Below are 21267 nucleotides of genomic sequence, written 5' to 3'. Positions count from 1 at the left end.
CAACTCACAGTGACCCTATGTACCACAGAACGAAACACTGCCTGGTCCTGCACCATGCTCACAATCGTTGTTATGCTTGAGCCCATTGTTGCAGCCACTGTGCGAAACCATTTCATTGAGGATCTTCCTCTTTTTCACTGACCCTGTACTTTACCAAGCGTGATGTCCTTCTCCAGGGACTGATCCCCCCTGACAACATGTCCAAAGTATGTAAGACACAGTCTCACCATCCTTGCTTCTAAGGAGCACTCTGGTTGTGCTTCTTCCAAGACAGATTTGCTCGTTCTTTTGGCAGTCCGTGGTATAGTCAATATTCTGCAACGACACCACAATTCAAAGGCGTCAATTCTTCAGTTTTCCTTATTCATCGTCCAGCTTTTACATGCATATGAGGCAACTGAAAACACCATGGCTTGGGTCAGCCTTCAAGGTGACATCTTTGCTCTTCAACACTTTAAAGAGGTCTTTTCCAGCAGATTTGCCCAATGCAATATGTCTTTTGACTTCTTGTCTGCTGCTTCCATGGGTGTTGATTGTGGATCCAAGTAAAATGAAATCCTTGACAACTTCAATCTTTCCTCCGTTTATTATGATGTTGTTTATTGGTCCAGTTGTGAGGATTTTTGTTTTATGTAGGGATATAACCCATACTGAAGGCTGTGGTCTTTGATCTTCATCAGTAAGTGCTTCAAGTCTTCTTCACTTTCAGCAAGAAAGGCTGTGTCATCTGCATATCACAGGCTGTTAATGAGTCTTCCTTCAATCTTGATGCCCCATTCTTCTTCATATAGTCCAGCTTCTCAGATTATTTGCTCAGCATACAGATTGAATATGTATGGTGAAAGGATACAACCCTGACACACACCTTTCCTGACTTTAAACCATGAAGTGTCCCCTTGTTCTGTCCGAACAACTGCCTCTTGATCTATGTACAGGTTCCTCATGAGTACAATTAAGTGTTCTGGAATTCCCATTCTTCGCAGTGTTACCCATAATTTGTTATGATCCACAGAGTTCAATGCCTTTGCATAGTCAATAAAACACAGCTAAACATCCTTCTGGTATTCTCTGGTTTCAGCCAGGATCCATCTGACATCAGCAATGATATCCCTGGTTCCACATCCTCTTCTGAATCCAGCCTGAATTTCTGGCAGTTCCCTATCCATATATTGCTGCAGCCACTTTTGGGAATGATCTTCAGTAAAATTTTGCTTGCGTGTGATATTAATGATATTGTTCGATAATTTCCACATTCATTTGGATCACTTTTCTTGGGAATAGGCATAAATATGGATCTCTTCCAGTCAGTTGGCCAGGTAGCTGTCTTCCAAATTTCTTGGCATAGACCAGTGAGCACTTCCAGAGCTGTAGTCATTTGCTGAAACATCTCAATTGATATTCCGTCAATTCCTGGAGACTTTTGTTTTGCCAAAGCCTTCACTGCGGCTTGGACTTCTTCCTTTAGTACCATATGCTACATCTTGAAATGGTTGAATGTCGACCAGTTCTTTGTGGTATAATGACTCTCTGTATTCCTTCCATCTTCTTTTGATGCTTCCTGCATCATTTAATATTTTCCCCATAGAATCCTTCAATATTGCAACTTGAGGCTTGAATATTTTCTTCAGTTCTTTCAGCATGAGAAATACCGAATGTGTTCTTCCCTTTTGGTGTTCTACTTCCAGCTGTTTGCACATGTCATTATAATACTTTACTTTGTCCTCTCAAGCCGCCCTTTGAAATCTTCTGTTCAGTTCATTTACTTCATCATTTCTTCCTTTTGCTTTAGCTGCTCAATGTTCAAGAGCAAGTTTCGTAGTCTCTTCTGACATCCATTTTGGTCTTTCCATTCTTTTTAATGGCCTCTTGCTTTCTTCACGTATGATGTCCTTGATGTCATTCCACAACTCGACTAGTCTTCACTTATTATTGTTCAACACGTCAAATCTATTCTTGAGATGGTCTCTAAATTCAGGTGGGACATACTCATGGTCATATTTTGGCTCTCATGGACTTATAATTTTCTTCAGTTTCAACTTGAACTGGCATATGAGCAATTGATGGTCTGTTCCATGCTCAGTCCCTGGCCTTGATCTAACTGATGATATTGAGCTTTTCCATCATCTCTTTCCACAGACGTAGTCAATTTGATTCCTGTGTATTCCATCTGGCAAGGTCCACATGTATGGTTGTCATTTATGTTGGTGAAAAAAGATATTTGCAATGAAGAAGTCGTTGGTCTTGCAAAATTCAATCCTGTGATCTCCAGCATCATTTCATCACCAAGGCCATATTTTCTAACTACTGATCCTTCTTTGTTTCCAACTTTCACATTTCAATCACCAGTATTTATCAATGCATCCTGATTGTATTTTTGATCAATTTCAGAATGCAGAAGCTGGTAAAAATCTTCAGTTTCTTCATCTTTGGCCTTAGTGGTTAATGGGTAAATTTGAATTATAGTTGTATTAGCTGGTCTTCCTTTTAGGCTTATGGATATTATCCTATCACGGACAGCATTGTACTTCAGGATATATCTTGAAATGCTCTTTTTGACAATGAATGCAATGCCATTCCTCTTGAAGTTGTCACTCCTGGCATAGTAGACGATATGATTGTCTGATTCAAAATGGCCAATACCAGTCCATTTCAGCTCACTAATGCCTAGGATATCGATGTTTATGCATTCCATTTTATTTTTGATGATTTCCAATTTTCCTAGATTCATACTTCGTACATTCCAGGTTCCAATTATTAAAGGATATTTCCAGCTGTTTATTCTCATTTTGAGTCGTGCCACTTCAGCAAATGAAGGCCCCAAAAGCTTGACTTCATTCACATCATTAAGGTCGATGCTACTTTGAGCAGACAGCTCTTCCCCAGTTGTCTTCTGAATGCCTTCCAACCTGAGGGATTCATCTTCCGGCACTATGTCAGATAATGTTCCACTGCTATACATAAGGTTTTCACTGACTAATTATTTTCAGAAGTAGACTGCTGGGTCCTTCTTCCTAGTCTGTCTTAGTCTGAAAGCTCAGCTGAAACCTGTCCACCCTGGTTGACCCTGCTGGTATCTAATTACCTGTGGCATAGCGTCTAGCACCACAGCAACATGCAAGCCCCCACAGTGCAACAAACTGACAGACATGTGTGGGCTCAAATATTTACCAGTAAATAGTCAATAGCCAAAGTAAAATGACATTTCACTGGCAATTTCAAGGTGTTCTGCCAGTTTCCTTGAGAGATCATTTTCCTGGCCATTGACATTGCTCTACTCAGTGACCAAAAAAACATAATCACCTTGTTTAAGGCATGTGTATGATAATGATGCTGAAAAAATTTTAGCTGAATGAGTTATGCAGTCGATCAGTCCTTGAAATGAAGCACAGACTCATTTCTACCATTCCCTTTTTCTAGACATGTGTTTTAAGATATACAATCCATTAGTCTCTGTAAAGCAAGTTTTATGAAGCCATATTCATGGCCAATACTCAGGGTCTCACCTATGCCAGTCCTGTGCTGATCACCCTAGGTATAAGTACAGTTACCTGCTCATGGCCAGCTTTTGCTTCTTGCATTTTCCTTAGGGTGCTTACTACATGTTCCACAGTTTACCCATATTATTTTCTTCAACAGTATCTAAGGGCAGGGACAGTTCAGGAACGGCACAAAGCTAAGAAAAACTGCCTAGCTCAGGCTGCCATTCATTAGCTTCTGGGTGAATAATAAGAGCAACCCTTTATTCAGAACTTAGTATATGTTCTTGTGTGGTAAAATTTACCTTGCCTGAAGAAATGTATGGCTTTTTCCCTTAGCTTCTGGGATGTAATCTCTAAACTCTTGGAATGTTCTACCTGACAGGAGTGTCTTTGTTTACCGGAGGCTCAGAGCCACATGGTACAGTTGCAATGTGGTTTACAGAGGGGGGCTTTGGGTCACTTAATGTCAGCTCAACTTCCAGAGGGGATGGAAACTAAGGTCAGCCATGCAGGTGGTCAAACATGTCTAAGGGACCAAGCCTCAGTGAAAACTCTGGATACCAGGTTCAGGTGAGCTTTCCTGGTTGGCAATATTCCATGTGTACCATTATTGGGAGAATTTAGCACTGTCCACAACTCCACTGGGATAGGACAACTAGAAGCTCCATGTGTGGAACTCTCATGGACTCTGCCCCATGTGTCTCTTCCCTTTGCTTATTTTAATCTGTATCCTTTCATTATAAAACACTGCATCTATGAGTATAGCAGCTTTCAGTGAGTTTTGTGAGTCCTTCTAGTGAATTACTCAAATTGAAGATGACCTAGGGAATCCTCAAACTTAAAATTGGTTTCAGAAATGAATGCAGTTTTAGAAACCCCTGATATTGCAGTTGGTGTCAGAAGTGAGAATGGCCTTGTGGACTACTCTTGCACATCTGTCAGTTTGTTGTGCTGTGGTGGCTTACGTGTTGCTATGATGCTGGAAGCTATGCCACCAGTATTTCTCATACCAGCAGGGTCACCCATGGTGGATAGGTTTCAGCCAAGCTTCCAGAGTAAGACAGACTAGGAAAAAGGCCTGGTGATCTACTTCTGAAAATTAACCAATGAAAACCTTATGGATCACAACACAAAACTGTCTTGCTTGCTTTGGACTTATCATCTGAAGGGGTCAACTGCAGAAACAGGACATCATTTTTGTTGAAGTAGAGAGCTAGCAAGGACAAAAGAGACCTTAGTTGAGATGCATTAGCACAACAGCCACAACAACGGCCTTGAACATGCTAGTCAGTAATTGTGAGGATAAGGCAAGACCAGGAGCCTTTCCTTCTGTTGTATATAAGGTCATCATGAGTCAGTCAACTTGATGCTATCTATCTGTCTGTCTGTCTATTTATCTATCTATCTAATCTTACTCAGATGCTTTATATGTATGACATCTAACTTGCTATATCTCTCTAAAACATGTTTTGGAAGTTCAGAGTGAAGTTCAATACCACAATCTTCTCAGCCATGTTCCTTTCTAGGGTTCAGACTGACAGAATACTGGGTGAAATAGGGATTTAACATACCAGTTTTAATAAAAGAAATGCTGAATTTGGAAAACAAAGGTTGGCACTGTGGCTAAAGTGGGCCTCTGTCTCCTTCCTCCTAGTTTTAAATACAGCAATACCTGCAGTGTGGAGCCTAATTGACTTAATCCCTCAACTGTAGACAGAGATGCTGGAAGGGAGAAACTGGGCTTGCCTATTGCACAAGCTCCTTTGGGTCCCAGGAATGGGCAGGTCTAAGACACTGCAAGAAAGAGACAAGGTAGAGCCTGTTTGAGTTTGAGGCACCCACTGGTAAAGTGGTTTAATTAGAAGAGGCACTCGTCCTCTCCAGGAAGGAGAAAAGAGGGGTGAAAATAGTGACCAGAAGTGAAGACTCATAATTCTCCTTCCCACACTGGGAGGGAGGAGGCTGAGAAACAGGCATTTCATCTCCTCTGTGGAAATATGAGGAGCTGAAGGAGAAGCAATTTTTATGTGCCAGTGGGTGGGTCAAAGTGCTTTATGGCATTCATCTCATGTAATCCTTCAAATGACCTATGAAGAGGGCAGTTGAATTATCACCATTTTAAAGTTGAAGAAATTATGCCTCAGAGAGGTGAAATGCTTTGACACCTGCTGGCTCTAACACTGGGCAACACCAGGATTCAAACTGCAATCTTCCTGCACTCAGACATCAGGCTCCATACGCGACATTGTACAAACCCTATGAATGATGTGTCCTACTTGAAGATAACCTGGTTATGATATATGGGGACCATCAGGACAGACTGATATATGGTTCCCATCAGACAACCATGGGAACCTAGGTCTGGATTGAACAGAGTTGAAGCCCAATTAAGCACAACTGCCCCTATTCCAGAGTGGGTTAAGTTAAATTACTTGCAATTTTTCTTAAAAGGTGCTTCATATTTGCATGTGTACATATACATACATAAATCTAGCTCAATCATAAAAATTTTTGAGCACATATCTGAAAGAAAGAAGACCATGTAAAGACTATTTTCTATGTGTTGTCCTGCTTCACACTTGGTTCTTTTCTCCTTGTTCCTGGGCTTGGTGTTTGGGGGTTTGGCAGAGATTCAGCTCCCTGATGGACCAACCTTCTGTGACATAAGCAGCACTGAATGCAAGGTTTTACCAAGGGGCAATTAAAGATAGGGGAATAGAGAGAGAATAATTGTCACATTAAGCAGATGATAATTGCAATTATTCACCAAGAATTATGAATCACAAATGTGGATTGCAAAGTCAGTTGGGGAAACAATTTGGCTATAAATACTCACATTAAGCAGGCTAATGAAATCCGCTTTGCTTTAGAAACTTCCACCTTTGTTTTCATCAAGTGTTTTGTAGATGTGCAAATCTTGATGAATTATTCCTGTCTCTTGCAATGCAGGAAAAAGAAGCAATGTACTATAATAAGCATGTTGATGGCTGCAAGATCTTCTGATGGTAATATTACCTACAATTCATTTCCACAGGTTTTTCAGTTTATCCTTCCTCAAAACCATTATTTCACATGATGCTCACAACACCACATAATATGAGGAATGGCATATATTCCATAACCAATTTATAGGTAAGGGAGATCTAGTACAAAAAGGTTATAATGACTACCCCAAGGTCATCTAGTCAGTTGCTGGAGTAAAATCTGGGTCTGCTTATTTCTAATGATGTGAAATTCTTTCCCCAAAATCACATTACCTCTGGTATCAGTTTCAATGTTTTTAGTTTTCAATAGCTGAAATTTAATCTCAGATTTACTTAAACAATAAGAGAATTTATTGGTTTACGTAACTTAAAGTCCAAATGTAGGTAGGAAAGTGTGATGGTAGATTTCATCTAGTGGTTCAGAAATATTAACTAGGACCTGATTTTTTCTATTTCTCCACTTTTTCTGCAGTGTATTTCTCCCTTCCTTCCTTCCTCTCCCCTCCCCTCCCCTACTTCCCTCCATTCCTCTCCTCTCTTCCCAAGAATGGCTCATTATATGTCACAGGATAACTATACCACAGCTGCTAGGAGATAAAGAGAGGAGACAGGAGGGAAAGAAGAAAAATGAGAAAGAGAGAAAGATCCTACTACAAATACAAGTCCTTTGCTTAGTTTCAATGAGCCAATGTAGTTTAAATGCCCTTTCCAGAACCAACTGCTGTGACTAAGTCAATAAGTCAATACCATGTACCAATTGAAGTTAGCCAGTATTGACTTCCATTTCTTTAACAATTCCCATGGCAAGGAGTTAAATGAAGGTTGATTGTCTTAGAACAATTACAGCCCAGTTCTGGAGCGGCAGTAGAGTAAATCCAACCCAAATTCAAACTACATAGGTATTACAAAATGATGTGAGGGGGTTATCCCGCCAAAGAAAATCTGAGTGCTATTAGGCAATGGAAGTGGGTAGAAATGGATGCTGGAAAGGTCACAAAAGAATATCCACTCTACCTCCAAATGTGCCACTTGTCAAACAAAAAGAAGCAGCACCTAGATGCTGCTATACATTCGTTATATATATTTTTCTTATACTATTTTTTTAATCATTTTTTTTTCCTTATCATGTAACTAAATTTATCTTTCTTACTCAGAGGCACTTTAAATAAGATGCTGAGGGAAGGTCTCTCTGAGGAGGTGACCTTTAAGCTGAGACCTGAAATTAGGGTGACCAACCATCCAGGTTTGCCCTGGACTAAGAGGTTTCATGGGAATGAAATTTGGAGCATTAAAACCAGGAAAGTCCCAGGCAAACTGGGATGAGTTGGTCACCCTACCTAAAGATTGATAAATGGAGAGACTACCTGGGGAGGCCAGTAAAGAATGTCTGTGATAGAGCGAGCATCAAGGATAAAGCCCTAAGGCAGGAAAGAACCATATTTTCAAGGAGTTTCATAAAATTGCTTTGGTTCTGTTTTTAATCTTCGCACTCCAATCTCTCCATATGAGAACCTTTTTGTGTTATATGGAATTTCTTCCTCCCCACTTCGACACACAGAACATCTATTGCCAGTGCCTGCACAAAGAGTGATAAAAAAAATCCTTGTTGGATAAACAAATGGCAGAAAGATTGAAAAGTGGTCCATGCTCCACTCACATCAGTCCTACAAAGAGCCTTCTCAAAGAAAACAGCTGATGCGAAAGCTTTTAATGGCCAAAATCCAAAAACAAACAAAAAACCCACCGGTGTAATACATAGCCTTGAAATCATGACTGCTCAATTTTTCTGAGTCTTTTCTTAAGGCTGAAGAGGAAGTATTTATACGTTTCCTTGATAACTGAACATTTCTGTGTGTTGAACATTTTAAACTTTAGGTATAAGAATAAAATGATTTAATTTCTCTTTTTTCAATCCCTGAGCTAACCATATTCTGTCAAATCTCCCTTCTTGATCGCTTAGCAATAATAGGTAGATTCCATGGCTTAACGATCACTTTAGATTATTAGAAAAGTCACTCAGCCTAGGCTGATCTAAGACTCCAGGCTCACATCATTCAAATCTCCAATCATCCCTTCTCTCTACTGGACAAGCCTCATTTCAGAGGACTTGAGTGTGAACGGGATGTATAGTTTGACTCCATATCCTCATACTCCAAAACCTTAGAGTGATGGAGGTTGCTTGGTCTGGTTCTCGAATACCTCCTCTTTCTCCTCTTACTTCTGTATCTAGACTCTGTATGTAGGGGGCAGGGGACAAGAAGGAGTAGGAAAGAAGAAAGAGTGTTAGCGGTGAGGAGGTACCCATGGTCTTATTTTGACACAGACTAGTTCCTTTTATTGCAGACGTTATTCATCAATGTGGTGGTTTTTGGAAACGTGTAAGTGGTTTTCTTGAGGTAGAAATTACATTTCACTCTGGACCCCTCCATTGCTGAAGACATAATAAGCTGTAGCTCAGCTCACCCCTGAGAGTTCTACTTGCTCAGTTCTCTAAGTGGGTGGCCCTCTCCCCCAGCAACCAAAGGGTAATCTCATGACTCATGTCCTTGTCCTATGACAGAATTTTTTCACTTAAAGGCACAAGGAGCTGGTTTGCTGTTGTTCTACACCCTCCAAGTGTAGAACTCCAGCATCCATTTACATCCATCTCTATTTGCTAACATCACCAAGATTTTCTTTTGGGGAATGATCTCCCTACATCACTTTGTAGCAACTCTGTGCTTTGAATTTGGGTTGGATTTACTCTACCTTGTATCCAGAAGAGTGCTTTGAAACAATCAACATTAATTTTACTCTTTGCCACGGGAATTAATTTGGGTATGGATCCCCATTCTCCTCTTCCTAAGCACATTACCCAGTGATTCCAAATATCTCCGTTGACCTGGGTAGCTCTGCCTTCAAACATCTCCAGGACAGAAGCAGTCCTTTCCAAACCAAAACCAAACCCATTGCCATCAAGTTGATTTCGACTCATAGCAACCCTATAGGACACAGTAGAACTGTCCCACAGGGTTTCCAAGGAGTGGCTGGTGGATTCAAGGAGATGGCCTGGTGATTAGCAGCCAAGCTTTTAACCACTTTGCTCTTTGGAAAATCTCTCCAAATCCCAAGGAACAAATGTCAGACTCTCCCAAGAACTTGAAACTCATTTCTACTCCTTTTCAGTGCCTACAGATTCCACAGCTGAGCAAGCTACCAGAAAGGGAGTGTGTTCTTATTGTGTATGCCCAAGTTCTACTCAAGTGTAGAGCTCAGAGCCTACTCTCACTTGGCTTTGGATGAAGAGAAGTACCCCACCCTCCATGGGGAGGAGAGCTACTGTAGATTCTCTCTCTTCTCCCCAGTCTAGGGGCAGATCTGGACTATGAAGTGATGGGAAGGGACTAGGGGTACAAAGGGATGGGGTGAAGTACAGCACTAATAGAGATGCTGGCAGCCCACACAGCTCCTTTTTATGAATTACAAAAAGACTTCCCTACTTTGGGAGGAGATAGCCTATGTGCACACAGCTAGGTTAGCAAAGGGCAAGCTGGATTTCAGTCTTCATGTACCCTCTGGAGGTTGTGCTGTGAGGTACATTTGGGCAATAAGATATTCCCATGATTATTGGCTGGGCACATTTGGGAGAAAAAAAAAAAAACTACACAAAACAACAATGGGGTGTGGTCCTGACTCTGCAGTGATAATCAGGGATAGTAGGGCTGGGTTGGCTACTGTTTAATAAATACTGAAGAAGGGGGACTGGCCTTCATTGGTAGTTGCTCTGTGTCAGCTATGTCTTTAAAATGAAAGGCCAATGGAAATTCCCATCCAACTTCCTTCTGAATACATACAATTAAATATTATTGGACCTTGAACTCAGTGACTTGTGCTGCTGCCTGGAAAATTTGTCTCAAAATAACATCCAATGGCGAGTTGAAAAAAAAAAAAAAAAAGATTGGTTATAATTATTGATGGAAAGAAATCAGGCACTTAAAAAGAGTAAACTCTATTTTAACGTGAAGTCCCATCATCTTAGCTTACTCAAGATAACTGATGCAGGTTCTAATTAAGACAACAAAACTCTGAAATAAATATAAAATGTATTGAGATAATCATGACAAAACATATCAATACCTTGCCTTCAGCCTATTGACAATTGTAAAGTAGCCAATTATCTATCTGTCTGTCTATATGTAGCTTGTTCATTTAAAAGGTATTTTTTTTCTTTTACTTTTTAAACTTGGGTGCAGACAATTGAGTTACTCATCCTCCTTAAAAAAAACCAGGACAATATCATCACTGGTTCCTCTTTTATGTATTAATTAATTAATTAACTTACTATTCCCACTTATCCCCATTCCAAATCCCATCTCCTCCCAGTTATTGGCCATTATTCAATCAATTTAAAACATATCTGTGAATTTTACGTATCCTTGTAAAATCTATTCTGGAGTGTTTTAATTTTTTTAATCATTGCTTTTAATTATTTATAATTTTAAATATTTTTATAAATGTAAAACACATTATATACTTTTTAATTTTTATATGAATTAGAAAATTTTATATGGTATGATGCTATAGAATTCTATTTGTTTTTTCACCCAGCACCATATTTAAGATCATTCAGTTTTATCGTATGAGCATGACCGTGTATGTGTATGTAATTTTTGCCTTTACTTGCAACAGAATGTTCCATAGTTTGCATTCATCACATTACAACTGCCCTTTCTCCCAGTATTGGAATGCCTCTAACTTTAAACATGCTGCTCCATGTCTCCTTACGAACATTGTAAAACTTGGATTGCTGTGTCATAGGGTATCTGCACACTTAATTTGCCTAAGTACTGCCATGTTACTCACCACAATGACTACAGTGTTCTGCACTGTCACCCCAATTAATTATGGGCTCCTTACTTTTGCCAGTCAACATTACCTTGACAACTTACTTGCCATGACTGTCTCAAAGGGATAGTTAGAAGACTGTATTTGCTTAACACAAATGGACATACACATTCTCAGAGATCAGTGAGAAGAAACTGGAATGGAGACAGCTGTAAAGTTATGTGGATGGGTACCACTGTTAATGAGAATGATACAAACTGAAAAAGCTAAATATACTGGTATATTAACACTATTAAGAGGGCCTCGTTCTCTTACTCTCTTTAAGAACTATTTTCGGAATATCATAGTTATACATGCTTACTACAGAGGCTGCAAAACTATAAAAAGAACTACGTAGAAAAAATTTTTATGCAATCTTTCTTCTAGATACAACTAGTCTGTTCTTCCATTTAAAAACATATTTGAGATTTTATATTACTTTTTCTAAATTTTCCACCAAATACGTCTGAAATTTATTCTTGTATAATTTAAAATTTGTTCCTCAAATATCATTTTAAAAAACTACTTATCTAGTTGTATTGTATGGATAATGCAGACCTCTTAATCTCATTGTCACATTTGAATTTATAAAGTTATGGTGATGACTACAAATCCCTGTAAATAGATAATTTATTACACTAAATACAAAACCAAACAAGTAAAGAAGCCTTTCTCCCTCATACCACTGCCTGATATCTCCCTTGATCCAGGAATAGAGACAATCTGAGCTCTTGATAAACCTACATTCTAGCAGTACAGCTCTAACATTGACTTGAATGAGATTTGATATCTAGGTGGCATTTTGTTGTCATTGTTCATTTTCTCTAAGGAGAATGTACTTGGAAATGAATTATGGGGAAATCATGAAAGGATTTGGGGATGTGTTCGTAAAATTCACTTTATAGCACGTTAGGAAATAATATCTTTAGAGGGGGACCAAAACCAAACCAAACCCATTGCAGTCCAGTTAATTCCAACTTACAGCAACCCTACAGGACAGAGTAGAACTGCACCATAGGGTTTCCAAGGAGTAGCTTGGTGGATTCGAACTGCCAGCCTTTTGGGTAGCAGTCAAGCTCTTAACCACTGCACCACCAGGGCTCCAGCAGGGGACCAGTTAAAGGAAAACAGGATTGGTGATGTTTCCCTTTGGTACTGGAAAGGGGAGAGGGAGTTCTGTTTTCAGTAAGGATGTCAACTTGTTTCAATCTAAACTTCCCACTCAGAGAAGCTAAAAGATTTGGGGGAAAAAAAAAATTGTTTTAACTTTTTTTAATGCATAGGGGAACTACGAAAGAAGTAAGAATTTTTAGAGCCAACATTCCAGAAAGCAGGGAATCCCAGAATGATGAGCCCAATATTTGCTACTGCTTTTCTCTTTAAAAACAGGAGCTTAGAAGCTGAAAAATAAAACTGAGCATAAAGTAAGAGCTGAGAGTATTGACAGTCTCACATATCAGAGAGCAAAACTGGAGTTCAGAATCCATCAAAGTTGAGGGGTACTTGTTCACAAGTGAGACTTTTAATTGGGGCTTTGAAAGGTTACCTTGTGAACCTAAGCATGAACCAGAAATAGGCCAGATCCTACAAAAAGTGAAGTTCAGCTTTCAATCAGCTCAAATTGACTTAAGTGACAACTCTAGCTTGGCTACTTGTTGAAATTTTATCTCTAAACTACATAATGTAAAAAGTTTAGCAACAAAAATAAGAAGGAATATCAGTTGTAGTCCAGACTGGAGGCAGAAACTATACAAAGTATTTCAGCAGAAAGAATTTAATATAAAGAATTTAAAAATAGAAATGGAAGAAGTGACAAGGAAAAAAAGACAGCACTAAAGTATTGAAAAGGTAGCAAATACAGAAGCAGCTACTGCACTTAGGAAATAAAGGAAAGGATGGAAATATTTAAACTTACAAGCTTGCAAGAGAACGTCCCTCATAAGCAAAAACTGAGACATTGAGAAGACATTGCTGCTTGATTCAGAGGAGCTTGGAAGAGGAATCTTGTGGGGTTGAGACCCAGAATTCGCAAAAGGTTATGCTGCTTGCCCACTGAAGCAGCAGTCAAAAAATCAAATGGCATATTGCATTTGGGAAAATCTGTGCAAAAGATCTCTTTATGGTGTTAAAAAGCAAAGATGTCACTTTGAGGACTAACGTGCACCTGACTCAAGCCATGGTCTTTTCAATTGCCTCACATGCATGTGAAAGTTGGACCATGAATAAGGAAGACCAAAGAAGAACTGATGCCTTTGTATTATGGTGTTGGCAAAGAATATTGAATATACCATGGACTGCCAAAAGAATGAACAAATTTGTCTTGAAAGAACTATAGCCAGAATGCTCCTTAGAAGTGAGGATGGCAAGACTTTGTCTCACATACTTTGGATGTGTTGTTAGGAGGGACCATTCCCTGGACAAGGATATCATCTTGGTAAAGTAGAGGGTCAGCAAAAAAGAGAAAGACCCTCAACGAGATGGACTGACATAGTGGCTGCAACGGTGGGGTCAATGTTTTGTTCTGGTGCACATAGGATCACTATGAGTTGAAACTGACTTGATGGCACCTAACAACAATGTTGCTTGGTTGATGCTGGTGTCTCTGAGCAGGCACATAGAAGCTGATTCTGTGTTATTCGGAAAACACTGAAAATTGGAATCAATTGTTGCTACATGAACAAATATAGAGGGATGGATCCATCCAAGATGTTACTGATACAAACAGGAAGCAATCATAAAACAGACAGGGAGTAAACAGGAAGTAAAAAGTCCCTTCTGCTACCTTTAACCTTCAGTCTCCCTCTAGTGTCCTTTATTGGCACAGCCTTACAGGGAACCAGTTGGCAAATCATACATGTCTCTTGTGAAAGCCCACACACAGAATCACAAAGCAGAGTATGGAGTGGTGGGTTTGAAGTTGAGAAATTATAGCTCAATAGTTGCCACAGCAAGCATATAAAACAACATGATTGACCAAAGAGCAAGTGAAAAAGCAGGCAGTAGAAGAGAATCAGAGGGGGTCCAGGTATTGAAGTTGTCAAACTATTACTTTAAAATAACTGTGATTAATAATATGTCCAACAAGTTAAATGACAAAATGGAGAAATTTTGGTAGAGAACTGGTGACTGTAAAGCCAAATCAAATGAAAACTGGAAAGTATAACAATTGACATTAAGAACTCAATGAAAGTTCAGCTTCTCATTAGGAAGTAGGCTGATAAAAGAGCTTCACCCCACCAAACTCTCAGGACATCAACAGAAAAACAAAAACACCCCACACTTTTCTTTAAAGTCTTTGACAATCAGAAGCCAAAAGGACCTAAAAAACTTCACTCTGGAATGATGAATTCTTAATGGGTGACCAATACAGAGGACACTTCTGCACTTCTGACGAGTTGCTGATGGTGGGGTAGATCAGGAGAAAAGCAAGCCTATAGCCAATTGAACTTTTGATGGACAATGAAGGAGCTCCAATTGCAATAGTAATTCTCTCTGCCAAGTAATTTTCTTACAAGTGAATTTAGCTGGGTAAGTACAGATGGGGGCAAGACTGTAAAGCATAAGTTGTTGTTATGTGCCATCAGGTCGGTTCCAACTCATAGTGACGGTATGTACAAAAGAATAAAACACTGCCCGGTTCTGCACCATGCTCACAACTCTTGATATGCTTGAGCCCATTGTTGCAGCCACTGTGTCAATCCATCTTGTTGAAGGTCTTTCTCTTTGTTCACTGACCCTCTACTTTACCCAGCATGATGTCCTTCTCCTGGGACTGATCCCTCCTGAAAATATGTCCAAAGTATGTAAGACACAGTCTCACCATTCTTGCTTCTAAGGAGCATTCTGGTTTTACTTCTTCCAAGACAGATTTGTTTGTTCTTTTGGCAGTCCATGGTATATTCAATATTCTTTTCTCACACCACAATCCAAAAGCATCAGTTCTTCTCCAGTTTTCCTTATTCATCATCCAGCTTTCCCATGCATAAGAGGCGACTGAAAACACCATGGTTTGAGTCAGGCTTACCTTAGTCTTCAAGGTGACACCTTTGCTTTTCAACACTTCAAAGAGATCTTTTACAGCAAATTTGCCCAATGCAATGCGTCTCTCTAATTTCTTTACTGCTACTTCCATGGATGTTGATTCTGGATCCAAGTAAAATGAAATCCTTGACAACTTCAATCTTTTCTCTATTTATCATGATATGGCCTATTGATCCAGTTGTGAGGATTTCTGACTTCTTTATGTTGAGATGTAATCCATACTGAAGGCTGTGGTCTTTGATCATCATCACTAAGTGCTTCAAGTCCTCTTCACTTTCAGCAAGCAAGGTTGTATCGTCTGCATACTGCAGGTTGTTAATAAGGCTTCCCCCAATCCTGAAAGTCAAGCTTCTCAGATTTGCTCAGCATACAGATTGATAAAAGTTCAATGACTGCCTTTTGATCTATGTCCAGGTTTCTCAGGAGCACAATTAAGTGTTCTGGAATTCCCATTCTTCACAATGTTATCCATAATTTGTTAGGATCCACACAGTTGAATGCCTTTGCATAGTCAATAAAACATAGGTAAACATCTTTCTGGTATTTTCTGCTTTCAGCCAGGATCCATCTGACATCAGCAATGATAACCCTGGTTCTATGTCCTTTTCTGAATCCAGCTTGAATTTTTGGCAGTTCCCAGTCAATATACTGCTGTAGTCACTTTTGAACAATCTTCAGCAAAATTTTACTTGGCTGTGATATTAATGATATTGTTTGATAATTTCTACATTCGTTTGGATCACCTTTCTTGGGAATAGGCATAAACATGGATCTTTTCCAGTTGGTTGGCCGGGTAGCTGTCTTCCAAATTTCTTGGCATAGACAAGTGAGCACTTCCCGTGCTGCATCCATTTATTGAAATACCTCAGTTGGTATTCCATCAATTCCTGGAGGCTTGTTTTTTGCCAATGCCTTCAGTGCAGCTTGGACTTCTTCCTTCAGTGTCATGAGTTCCTTATCATATGCTACCTACTGAAATGGTTGAAGGTTGACCAATTTTTTTTGGTATGGTGACTCTGTATTCCTTCCATCTTCTTTTGATGCTTCCTGCATCATTTAATATTTTCCTCGTAGAATCCTTCAATGTTGCAACTCAAGGCATGAATTTTTTCTTAAATTTTTTCAGCTTGAGAAATGTCAAACATGTTCTTCCCTTTTAGTTTTCTATCTCCAGGTCTTTGTACATATCATTATAATACTTTGTCTTCTCAAGCTGTCCTTTGAAATATTCTCTTTAGATCTTTTACTTTCTCATTTCTTCCTTTTGCTTTAGCTACTTGACATTCAAGAGCAATTTTCAGAGTCTTTTCTGACATCCATTTAGGTCTTTTCTTTCTCTCTTGTGTTTTTAATGGCCTCTTGCTTTCTTCATGTATGATGTCCTTGATGTCATTCCACAGCTCACCTCATCTTCAATCGCTAGTGTTCAACGCATCAAATCTATTCTTGAGACGGTCTCTAAATTCAGGTGGGATATACTCAAGGTCATACTTTGGCTCTCGTGGACTTGTTCTAATTTTCTTCAGCTTCATTTGAACTTGCACATAAGCATCTGATGGCCAGTTCCTCAGTTGGCCCCTGGCCTTGTTCTGACTGATAATATTGAGCTTTTTCATTATCTCTTTCCACAGATGTAGTCAATTTGATTCCTGTGTTTTCCTTCTGGTGATGTCCACATGTATAGTCACCAGTTTATGTTGGTGAAAAATGGTATTTGCAATGAAGAAGTCACTGGTTTTGCAAAATTCAGTCATGTGATCTCCAGCATCATTTCATCACCAAGGCCATATTTTCCAATTATCAATCCTTCTTCTTTGTCTCCAACTTTCACATTCCAATCACCAGTAATTATCAATGCACCCTGATTGCATGTTTGATCAATTTCAGACTGCAGAAGTTGGTAAAAATCTTCGATTTCTTCACCTTTGACCTTAGCATTTAGCGCATAAAGTTGAATGGTAGTCTTATTAAGTGGTCTTCCTTGTAGGCTTGTGAATATTATCCTATTATGGACAGCATTGTACTTCAGAATAGATCTTGAAATGTTCTTTTTGACAATGAATGTAATACCATTCCTCCTCAGGTTGTCATTCCTAGCATAGTCGACCATATGATTGTCCAATTCAAAATGGCCAATACCAGATCCGTGGTACTCAACTTTCAAGTTCCAAAAAAATTATTTACTGTTTAATGTAAAAACAATAACAGTGGATTATGGAGTCGTTAACATGGAATTTCAATATATGAAAACAAGAACACAAAGCATAGGAGAACTGTTGTAATATTATAATGCCATTTGTATAACATTGTTTAAAGATAGACTGTAAAAAGAAAAATATATTTTAAACTCTAAAATGTCAAAAGATAAGATAATGTAGTATTGAAAACATATATACAACTAACCAAAAATAAGTCAGGGAGGATATACAGAAGAACAAAAACAGAAAATAAATTAGACAAATAGAGATCTTATGCCAAGATGATCTACTTAAACACAACAATATCAATAATTACATTAAATTAAAATGGATTAAACATTTTATGTAAAAGTGTGCAACCTACAGAGGCTGTTACAAACCCATTGCTGGTGAGTGGATTCTGACCCCTGACAACCCTATAGGACAGAATAGAACTGCCCCATAGGACTTCCTAGGCTGTAATCTTAACGGAAGCAAATTGACCAGGTCTTTTCACCCGCAAAGCTGCTGGGTAGGTTTGAACCACTGACTTTTCAGTTAGGGACAAGCACTTAACCACTGTGCCACAGGTGTCCTTGCAGAGATTGTTATACTGGGTAGAAAAGAACCAACTATAATGACAGAGATTCTTAGAATAAAATTGCAAAAAAAAAATAGTAAAATATAATGACAGAAGTGGAAACTGAATGAAAGAAAAAAAAATACAATGAAACCACTAAGAATTTGGGTATATTTCAAGACAAGGGGTATGATCAGAAATAAAAAGAGATATTTAAACAGATATAAGCACCAACTGATCAAGAAGGCATTACCATTCTAAGCATACAGCTTAAAATACAAAAATTAAAAGTTGGCAGGAGACAGGAACAGACAAATCTATATCATAAATAAAGCTATAACTTCTTTTTCTCTGTAAATGAAAGAACAATTAAACAATATTTCAGTAAGAACACAGAAGTTTTGAACAACACCATAAACCAAAATGAACAAACTGGCATTCATAGATCACTATACCTAACTACTGCAGAATAAACATTCTTTCCACGGGCACATGAAGTATTCACCAACAAAAGCCAAAGACGCCAAAACACAAGTCTTAAAAAAATGATAACAGCATAGCATAAAGGATATGAACATAGGCTTGGGAGACTTCCCTGTGTCTGAGTACAAAAACCCACTTTGACTGGTGATATAACCTCTTTCTACCTCTATTTCCCCAGCTATCCAATTATAAAATATCACAGAATAATAGGAAAAACTGATACCAATGTAAAGTGCTTAGCACTGTGCCTAGTACTAGAACACACTCAAAAGAGGTTATTTTTATTGTTATTACTCTTATAAAAGGTAAAGTAGCAGAGGATACTAGTGGTGTGACCAGCAGCGAGGCATGTAAACTCTTAGGACATTAGTTTCCACATTGGCAAAGGGAGTGTCTCGGCTTTGACTTCTTAAGGCCCTTCTCGAGCTAAAGCATTATAAATTCCCCATGTATGTTTATACACATATTTGCACACATATACACAGCATATGTGTTTATCTGGAATGATGCGATATAACTTTCTGTTTTCCATTTTATGCATCTGATTATCTTCAGTGTACTTTGTTAGCTTGGGTTCAACACAGCAAAACTCTAGTAAACGAGATGCAGATAGATACCTGTATCTGTGAGATATATATATTCCATCTCTCTGTCTTTCTTTCTAGCTACAAAGAATAATTACGAAACAAAATATTTGTCTTCTGATAACAAAATGGACACAATATTTTCCACATACATTTGTACATTTCACTTTTGAATCCATTAATTTCCATGAGCTCTCAGTAGTTTTGAGTATTAGGTATTAATCATATTTCTACTGAGACAGATACCCAGAAAAAATGATGTTTACATAAGCAGGAATTCACCACCTTAATAGAAGGTGAGAGAGTGCTCCAGATAGAAGGAACAGCAGCTGATGGTATCAAGGTAGTCATGGGCCTGAGGGTGAAGTCTTCCTCTTACTTGGTGCTGCTAAAGAGGGCATGAGGTCGCCTGCAACCCTTGCCAAATGCAAATACAGATGAAACAGGCAGAAAACTATTTCACCTTCCTATTCTTTATGATTATCAGGAAGTCAAAGAAGTTCACTGTAAACACAAACACTGACAGCTGCACTCTATCAAGGAAGACAAGTAGAAATGTGTGAAATGATTGAATACCACTTGCCAACTGAGAAGTCACAGAAGCTCCAAACAAATTTCAGCCAGGTTCATGGGTTCCTTTAAGTAGAAGAGGATTATGGGACAAAAAAGACAAGGTACATAAAATTCAAGTTCAGGGATATGTGGGACTTATTTTAGATACTCAACATAGTTGAGCTTCTTGATTCTTCTAAGCGTCTGAGGAATGGACACTCGGGAAGAAGCATTAATGGTGGTAGGCATAAATGTGTTGGCCACCAAGCATCCTTGGCTTGTCTGTTTAAAACACTTGACAGAAGAAAAAGCCTTATTCTAAGACATTCTCCAATTCTACTGACCTCAGATGACAACGTCAGAACTCTATGAAACTACACATTCTTGTTTTGAGAGGCTCAGAGCTACCCACAGTCCTCTTATCTCTGATAAAATGATCCAGAAATTCAAGATTTTGGTCTCCCTCAGGACTCTTCTGATGTCTGTGAAGACCTCCCTTATCACACACACACACACACACACACACACACACTGCCGTCGAGTCGATTCTGACTCATAGAGACCCTTTAGGGACAAGAATTACAGTATCATGTCAGGAATTATTTTCCAAATTTGTTCAGAGGAAGCATATCTAACTGCCCTAGGCTCTATGCTCTGCTGGTATTGGCACTGGATTATAGCAAAGCTTTTCTCTAGAGTAGACTTTAAGCTACTACAAGACTCAACCTTTATCCTCATGATATTTATTGCCCAATGTGGACTTCGGTATACCAGACTGAACAGTAACAGCATGTGGATATAAGAAAGATTCTCACTCAGAGGCATCTATTAAAGAAGACAGTGCCTGTAAAGTTCTTTGCAAATACGTGGCTGGATCTGCAGTACACACTTGATCTTATTTGTGTGTGTGTGTATTAACGTATTTCTAATGAAAAATAACAATTTCCACAAAAAATTGGTGAGAAGAGTGGCATTGCTTTATACCTTTTGCAAATATCTTTTATGCTAGGTACTGGGTTTTTTTAATAGAAGACAGCTAGATTCTTATATCTGTTTCTGCATTCAATCTCTTATAAAATGTTATTTTGGCTGAAGTATATGAAGAAAATCCGTCCTCGCACAGATAGCTACTTAGAAGGCGAAGACACCATGGATCTGTCAAAAGATGAACCCCAGAGGTCCTCAGACCATACTTGAGAGCTGATGATCTAACACACATGGGCAGTGACTCTTTGTTGAATTTGGAGATGAGTGAAACAAACCCTTACTGGAGAGCCGGTGAGTCAGAGTGAGACTTGATTGTAAAATGTGGTTAACACACAAACATTTTCCTCTTTATGCTGCTGTTTACTCATCATCTGGGAGGAAAATGATGCCTGTTTCTTGGTCCCTTTATCTAACCATTTGATGATTTTTCTGTGTCTGGATGGACAAAGGTGCCAATGAACACACGGCACCATTCATGGCCAACAATCTATTTTGGGCCACAGTCTCCACAACCTTCCCTGAGAGTGAGGAATACCT

The sequence above is a fragment of the Elephas maximus genome, chromosome 16, assembly GCF_024166365.1.
Source record: "Elephas maximus indicus isolate mEleMax1 chromosome 16, mEleMax1 primary haplotype, whole genome shotgun sequence".
NCBI lineage: Eukaryota > Metazoa > Chordata > Mammalia > Proboscidea > Elephantidae > Elephas > Elephas maximus.
Note: the sequence above shows the minus strand (reverse complement) of the source record.